This window comes from Leopardus geoffroyi, chromosome X (genome assembly GCF_018350155.1).
Source record: "Leopardus geoffroyi isolate Oge1 chromosome X, O.geoffroyi_Oge1_pat1.0, whole genome shotgun sequence".
Classification (NCBI taxonomy): domain Eukaryota; kingdom Metazoa; phylum Chordata; class Mammalia; order Carnivora; family Felidae; genus Leopardus; species Leopardus geoffroyi.
In genome coordinates this window covers 91,347,432-91,356,198 of record NC_059343.1, presented here as the reverse complement: position 1 = coordinate 91,356,198, position 8,767 = coordinate 91,347,432, and the positions used below count along the sequence as shown (strand labels likewise).

General features: G+C 41.8%; 1 non-coding gene across 1 annotated transcript; it reads right to left on the bottom strand.

Annotated features, from left to right (window-relative positions):
* Positions 1-7,593: 7,593 nt before the first annotated feature.
* Positions 7,594-7,700, bottom strand: LOC123595505. Its single transcript, XR_006711206.1, has one exon. It is a non-coding gene; the product is annotated as a U6 spliceosomal RNA (small nuclear RNA).
* Positions 7,701-8,767: the final 1,067 nt, after the last annotated feature.

The window sequence follows — 8,767 nt, the reverse complement described above, 5'->3', positions numbered from 1 at the left end:
CTTTATTTCATAAGTCTCTGATGCCACTGTCCTTAAAAACCCAAAGAATCACCATAATTCTTGTATCTATATATAGCCTCCTTGCACTGTGGTTGATCTGAAAAAAACTACAGTTTAAATTCATACAGACAGGTTTACTTTCTTAGATTAAGTCATTACTGCCACCACATACTTTCCCTGTGAATTCCTTTTAGGTATGTAGCCTAAGGCCAAGCAGTCCTCCTAAGTTACCCTAACAACTCACACGCCCTATTCCACACACAAAATCTGTTTCCCACTCCACATTCCAGTGTTTTCTTAGAAAAAGTTAAGCTGTTTCTACCTGATACAAAATCAAGATGTAAACCAGAGTAGCTCTCAGTATTGTGTGTAAAAACTGTCACATAGTCATACAAGAAACCATGGTCAAGCAAATTAATTTGGATTGTGGTTAATAATTTTGGTAATTGTGATAATTATTACTAATAGTAAATGCGCAGTGAAAGCTGGCAAAGGGACTCATTTAAAACTTTTTATTTAAAAATGTATGCATTTATTTTAACACGTTAGAAAAAATGCAACTATTATATCAGATTCGTTTAGTTTCAGAAATGCTATTGCTTAGGGTGAGGACACATTTTTAGAAAAATGAACCCACTTTATGAAAGTTATTAACTGAAAAAGATTAAGTGAATAGCACAGGTAGTTTGTAGATATAGGAAAAATAGTGAAGGTCTTATGTAAATGAACAATCCTTGGAAAATACTGACAAAGTAGATGTTTTTGTTTACTTCCAAGGATTCTCAAGAAATGACCCAGGAGCTCTAAAGCTAATTTGAATATTATTTGAAGATATTTGTAGATAGCTTAAAATTTGTATCTAAAAAAAGTAACTAAAAACAACACATACGTTAAAGAATGTTCTATATGCCAAATTTTTACACAGTGAAGGCCAACAATGCATTGACTTGAGCTCCTCCATAGTTTCATTTTTCTGTGCAGAAGTCAAAATAAATTTCATTTGCCATTCAGTTTAATCAAAGAATGTAATGTAACTCTCTCTCTCTTTCTCTCTCTCTCTCAAAAACAAATAAATATTAAAAAGGGGGGGCATGCGGGTGGCTCAGTCAGTTAAGCATCCGACTTCAGCTGAGGTCATGATCTCATGGTTTGTGAGTTCAAGCCCGGCGTCGGCCTCTGTGTTGACAGCTCAGAGCCTGGATCCTCCTTCGGATTATCTGTCTCCCCCTCTCTGTGCCCCTCCCCTGCTCACACTCTGTCTCTGTCTCTGTCTCTCTCTCCCTCTCAAAAATAAATAAATATTAAAGGAAAAGAATGTATTGTAACTCAACAGTATGCAGTTGGACAAGAGAATAAAAAGCATTACCATTTGTGGGGCGCCTGGCTGGCTCAGTTGATGGAGCATGCAACTCTTGACCTCAGGATTGTTGAGTTCGAGGTCCATGTTGGGTGTAGAGATTACTTAAAAATAAAATCTAAAAAAAATACTATTACCATTTGCAAATAGTTATCTTTGTGGGTCAGAATATTCTTACTACCATGCAACCAAAACCAATTACAGATTTAGATTGGTACAACTGCATCATAACTCCCAATTTCAAATGTTTGTGTTTATCATAACAGCTGTAGATTAATTTTCCTTATAATAAGTAAATATGTGTTTGGGTTATCAAATAAATTGATATTAATAAAATACTGCTTTTATCCATTTTAATATATTGAAGTCTTATATAGAAATTTATTTGTAGCGTCACCTGGGTGACTCAGTCGGTTAAGCCTCCGACTTTTGATTTCTGCTCAGGTCATGATCTCACAGTTTGTGAGTTCAAGCCCCACTTCAGGCTCTCTGCTGATGGCATGGAGCCTGCCTGGGATTCTGTCTCTCCTTCTCTGCCCCTCCCCTGCTTGTGTGTGCATGCTGTCTCTCTCTCTTTGTCTCAAAAATTAAAAAAAATTTTTAAATTAAAAAGAGAACTTTAGGGGCGCCTGGGTGGCTCAGTCGGTTAAGCGTCCGACTTCGGCTCAGGTCATGATCTCGCAGTTTGTGAGTTCAAGCCCCGCGTCGGGCTCTGTGCTGACAGCTCAGAGCCTGGAGCCTGTTTCAGATTCTGTGTCTCCCTCTTTCTCTGACCCTCCCCTGTTCATGCTCTCTCTCTCTCTGTCTCAAAAATAAATAAACATTAAAAAAATTTAAAAAAAAGAGAACTTTATTTGTATAGGCGGCTTCATTAATAAACAGGCTTGAAAGCCATTGATGGAGATGAAGCAGACAGTTGAATTACTAAATTTTTCATTCTCACAACATATTGAGAGTATATACAATGAGAGAGAGGGAGATTCTGCTTACTAATAAGAGTTAACATTCATTTAGCACTTCTTACAACAGTCAGAATAGGGGAGGTGTGTTGCAGTAACAAATAATTCCAAAATCTTAGTTGTGAACCACAAAGGGATGTTTTTTACTCGTGATATGTGTCCAGCATGGCTTGGTTGAACCTCTGTTCCATATTATTTTCACTCTGGAACCCAGGCTAATAGATCAGATTCTATCTGGAGCATTGCAGTTAACATAACACAGGAGAAAGAGAATATGATAAAGCATACCCTGGCTCTTAAAACTTCTGCCTGTATGTGACTCATGCCATCTTTGCTCATATTTTATCGGCCAAAGCAAGTCGTATGGCCATGCCTGAATTCAACAGGGCAGAGATGTATAATCATTCCACAGAGAGAGGCACTTCAAGGAGAGGCAAGAAATATAGGTGAACAGTACTGTAATCTACCATTCTTATTATGTGTGAGGCTCTCTTCATCTACGTTTACAACAACCTTATAGAGTAGGTACTATAATCACCCCATTACAGAGATGAAGAAATGAAGGCTTAGAGTTTCGTGACTTTTTTGAAGGTCACACGGTTGAGTAGTAGCCAAGCTGGGATTTAGAACCCAACAGCCTGACTCCAGAGCCTGTGCTCTTAAACACCATACTGTAGCATTTACATTGGGCTTTTCGTCAAACCCATGAGTACTACTCTTAGCCCTAGCCCAATGGGGGTGTCTTAAATAGGTTTTGAAATTACACCAAAGGCTATGTATGACTCCAGAGGCAACTTCAGTATAATTCCAGCGTAGTGATTAATGAATGAATTCCACAAAGACAATAGTTCCAGTCATCTTTAAACATCAAAATCAAACACATTCAAAATAGTGACAGTTCATTACAACTCAATTTTTGTAACCAAAAATTAAATATATATATAAATATATATATTTAAAAATATCACTGCCAGTCTTGGAATTAAGCACACCATGTAATCTAATTTTTCCCTTTCCTTGGATAGAAATAAGCCACCAAATGCACGGGCTCACCTAGGCCTGCTTTCAGAGTGTGTCCTATTTATACTCAAGAAAAAGTGAACCCCGAAGCAAGGATGCTCATTGGGCAGACTCTAAAACTAAACTCTAAAGAAGGACCCATAGGCCTTAGGGTCAGAGGATCCATACTCTTGGGAACAATGCCACTAATATTGCAGCTTCTGGGTAGAGCCAGGACCTGAGTTTCTGTATAGACATGAGGCCCCTGAGGACCAGAGTCAATCAGGAAACAGCTAATTGGAAAAGGTAGGTGGAATTGTGGAATTTAGGCCCTCTAACAAACCAGGGCAATACATGCCTGGCCACAGTCTGATCAAATTCACAGGTTGAAGGCTAGAGGTAAATTCCTATGGATAGATTCCATAGCCATAGTAACGATCACTGGAGCCCTCCTGCCTCGTTTCCTAATATTCATGTCTTTTTCTAGAATATTAATAAACTTTTAAGCAGATAAGTGAGCAGACAAAAATCTGTTTTTAGTATAAAATCTGCAAAATATTTCCGTTGAGCATATTTGGGTTTTAACTCATTTTGTCCTTGTAACAACCCCATGAGGGAGCTACTCTGATTAGCCCGACTTTTTAAATGAGTGAACTAAAACTTACAGAGCTATGGTAACTTGTCCATACTCCAACCAGGGAGACTTTGTGTCTCTGTATTTCCAGCACCTCACACAGTACCTGACACACAACTGGTGCTCAGAAAGTAGTTGAATGAATAAATGAATGAATGAATGAATGAGCAAGCAATAGCTTCTTTTCACACTATGTGTGAGCCATTGTGACTCACCTCTGTTATATCCTCTCTGGTCTCATTCTTCACCACTCAGACTGGGCCACCATCACTGTCTGACTTTTTCCAAGGCCTAGGGTTGGATGGCAATGGAAGGAAGAGGTTGCTTAGTCAATCAACTTCAAATTCTTTGTTCCCACATTTGCCCTTAAGAACAAACAAGTTAATGTAATCAGGAGGAGGCAGCTCTTGGGAAAATGTTTTCCCACTACATGCCTCGCCTCATATGTTTCCAAACACAGTCTCCACAGGCCCCACATTTTTTTTTTCTAATACAATTTGCACTCCCCATCCAAGCAAGGCAATTTAAAAAAGGGCACCATTCTGTATTAAAAATTTTGGTCTTGATTTTCAGCCATCAATGGAATTAACCACATTTTGCCTTGGAAGGGTTGCATTCCTGATTCTCTCTGCCATCTCACTTATAAAGGCAAAGAAGGGAAGTGGGGTGCCAGGGAGAAGGCATCAGCTTGGCATCTGTGGCATGAGCACTCCAGAAATTCCATTCTCTGCAAAATCTACGTCTCCTGTAGGTGTCGTGGCTGGGGCCCACAACTAGGGACAGAGGCCACACAGCTGCTCTCCTTTTAGCCCCATTTCTCTACCTTTATCAAAGGCAGAAAGGTGTTGATTCAAGGGGACAGGGACTTGCCTTTTAGAATCTCCTTCCCTGAAGACTTTAAGGATGCAAGGAACTTTGATCTACCAGGGCAGTGGTTTTCAACTATTTCTTAGCTCTGAAACTGTTGCTAAAAGTGAACCCCAATATATAAAGTAGACAAAAAGGGTAGTGACTCTGGATAAAGTAGAGAAGGGGACCTAGACCTCTTAGAGCTTTGTCTCCCTATATCAGGCTCTGGGGACTATCCATGAACCCAAGAGGGTGCAGAACACAATTCAAAGGTCACTGCCCTTGACTGTAAGCTCCATAGCAGAGGAGTGTGGACTGTGTCTGGCTTACTTGCCTCTGTATTCCCAGCTCTGTGTTGTGTGCCTGGAGCATAGTAGGAGTATCATAATCATATATTGAATGAATAGGAGGTACCAGTGTCTCGTGGCAGCGGCTGTTGGTTAAATGACTCATTGTCCTGTGATGTGTGCATGTGCCTGTGCATGTGCACTGGTGGGAAGGTGGATTCAGAGCTGAATGTTGGAACGGACCAGAGATGAAATGCGTGACCACGTCTCTGATGGTGAAGAGAAACTGAATGGTGAATGATGAATGGGTATCCAGGCTGCTAGGTTCTTCAGATTTGCCAGAAAAGCTGGTTGGTTTGCTCCTTCATTTGTTAGATAGGGATCTCCTGCCATGTGTCAGGTTAGCTCCTAAGAGACAACAATGACTAAAACCCAGTCCCCTGCTGTCACAGGACTTATAGTCTTAGAGAAGGAGAGATGAAAACAAATCAGTGGCAATAAAGTAGTGGAACAGTGAGAGTGGATATCATTACTTAGCTCTGACTGTCAGACTAGGTTTTGGATTTTTAGTCTATACACAAGTTGTTTTTTTTAACATGAGACTCCCCAGCTAAATAAAGTACACGAAGGACAAAGTGCATCTGAATTTCTACTAATCTTTCACCAAAAATTTGCTTTTACTTTCATTGTTAACATAGGCAACAAAGGATAGCAATATTAGCCATACCTGTGACTGTGTCAGCGGTAGATATCACAGACACTTTCATACCACATTAATAATGCTGTAGTTCTCTCAAAATATTATTTACCCTCATCATTAGTTTGAAATTATGGTGGTTACTTGACCTGCCACTAGAGCTTATCATTTACGCCATTCACAAAGAAGCACAGGTACTAGTCTGTCACAATTTTTAAAAAATATTTTGATAACTGAATTTCAATATCGTTGGCTTCCTTTGTAATCCTGTGTACCTTATTTTTTCTATTGAAGCATATGATTCTAGGAAGGGATCCATAGGGGACCATCATACTGCCAAAGGAGGTCACCATGTCACAAAATGGTTAAGAACCTCTATCAGATAATAGTCTTAAGAGTGACGTTTCATCAAGGAAGAAGAGAATTTTCAAATACCAGCGGCTCCATGTATGTAGTCAAAGCGACGCATGGGATTTGACTATAAGCCATGAGTAAAGAGGACTCAGCGGGGGGTGCAGAAGGAGGTTCCACCTGCCTGGGAATGAAGAGATGTGGACTGTAAAAGAAAGTAGAGAAGGAGAGGAGCAGGCGGACAGCTATCAGGGGGGCCTGCAGGAAACCACCAAAGCAGTGAGGGACAAACTAGGAAGCTGTGAATCCCCCTTGGAGGAGACCTGCATTTACCTTGGTGCTGGAGCAATCTGGCATCCGAATGGTAGGACAGCAACAGGGGAGGGAGGTCTCTAAGTTCACGGGCCTGATGTAACACTTGTGTTTCTTCATAGCCTGCACGTGGCACGTGGAACATCCAAAATGCGAAGGAGCAGAGAGGACGAGTGGGCCACCGGATGCCTATGTTTGGAATGAAGAAGTTACAAAATCAGGGGGCTTTGGGACCAGAAACAAATCGCCAGGGCTATGGATTTAACAACAGGTGCAACCAATGAAGTCCCTAAAAGACCAGAAGGGACCCACTGCACTTCAGCAGACATTATCACAGGGGAATAGGGACTGCTCCAGACCAGCCACTCCATAGCAGAAAATAGCATGGATCCAAGGCTCTATTCTCCTCAACCCCACTGCTTCCAGACACCGTGTTTTGTAAGAGGAGGAAAAATGAGGTTAAAATATGCAAGACTCAGCATTTTATCCAGAGGCAGAGTCTTTCAACTGACACAATGAATTGTGTGTCTGTACTTCCAACCCCCTACCCAGCAGGATGGGAAGCTCCTGGGGGTAGTTTAGTTCAGTTCTAGAGAACATTTTTGCACATCTGAGTTGCCGGGTATACATTCCAACTCTGCTGTATGTGTTTTGGCACCATGATATAGAAGTCAGTTCAGAGTCAAGAAGAGGACAAAGAGAGAAGCGTTCGGTTCCAGGAGGTTGTGGGTGGTGGGATAGGTGGGTGAGGAAAGGCTGCGCTGAGGAGGCAATGCTTGAGCTGTGCCTTGAGAGCTGAGCAGGTTTTCCAGAGGCAGTAGTTAAGCACTTCACTTACAAACTCAAAATCTTGGTGGAGAAAGCAACAGTCTACGAGGTGTGATTCGAAGGGTACCAGGAAAAAATATCCAATGCCCCCTAGAAAGCTCCTAGAATACCACTATTAAAGATCTATGCCTCTGGTCTTCAGTGTCTTCTAAACCAGCGTTTCTCCAGCTGTAATATGCTGATGAATCACCCGTGGATGTCCTTAAGGTACAGACTGTGATGCTGTAGGTCAGTAGTGGGGTCAGAGATCCTGTATTTTTAACATGCTCCCAGGGGATGCTGGTGTTGTTGCTCTACGGACCACACTTCGCTTTTTCTTTTTAAATATGGAACACTCCGCAAATTTCCGTGTCATCCTTGTGCAGGGGTCATGCTAATCTTCTCTGTATCAAGTTTAGTACATGTGCCACCAGAGCGAGCAGGGGACCACACTTTGAGTAGCAAGGCTCTAGCTAATGATAGCTAACATTTATCCTGTCCTTTTTACATGACAGGCATCGTACAAAGCCCTTCGTGTACTATCACTGCATCTAATCCTCATGGCAACCTTATGAGGGAATTGAGAGTTGCCTGTAGGTTGAAAATTACTGAAGTCTCGAATTCAGAGAATTCTCACTCATTGGCCCAAGGCCACAGCTGTGATGAAACTGGAAATTGTATGCAGGCTGCCTCATCCTAGACCCTAACTTGTGAGTCTGTTTGACTCTATTCTCTCCCGGAAGGAGTAACACCTTAAGGTGACAGTTTTAGTTCTGTTTTTTGTATTTTTTTAAGAAACGGGACCTTTTCATAGCAGGCAGTATGTATAACAGATAAAAATGTAATTTATCTGTTTAGCAAAACTGGGGACCCCAAAGCCCACTTGCCCACTCATGTTCCACAGCAGCCCCCAGAGCATCACTTCAAAACCCTCAAATTTTGGTAAACTCAGTGTGCAACCCAGTGCTTAGAGATGTTATAAGTTACTCTTTCTGGTGAGGTGAGTAGACAGTCGAACCAGAACAAACTCAGCATCTGAATGGACGCTCAATCAGGGGTGCTGGAAACAGAGGAGGCGCCAAAAGGAAAGATAGCAGCTGACAAACCCAGCTACTGCTGACATTCCTGCTTTCTCAGAGCTAGTTCTATCTTGGTATCATCTTCCCTGAGGTCTGTCTGGGTTTACCTGGTTTCTCTCAGCTTCTCCCCACCATTAGCTTGTGCTTCTGCTCTCAAGAGCAGAAATGGCCTTCTGGTTTGCTCCTCACAGCCTTTCAGTTAGATGCTCCCTCAATGCCCTGACAACCAGGGCTTGTGCCTTCCTGGGCCAGGCTTTAAAAGTATTTAGTTCCATGGCTTTAAAACATTGCTCTGCGTAACCTGGAGCTCCTCCAGACCCTTCCATCACTGTACTTGGCAAGGGGGGTGAAAGTATGAAGAAAGAGCAGAGTTGGTTAGCAGGGTAACTTTTCCATCACAATAGAAGAAAGTCTGAGAGCCTAAGGAGTTGAGAGT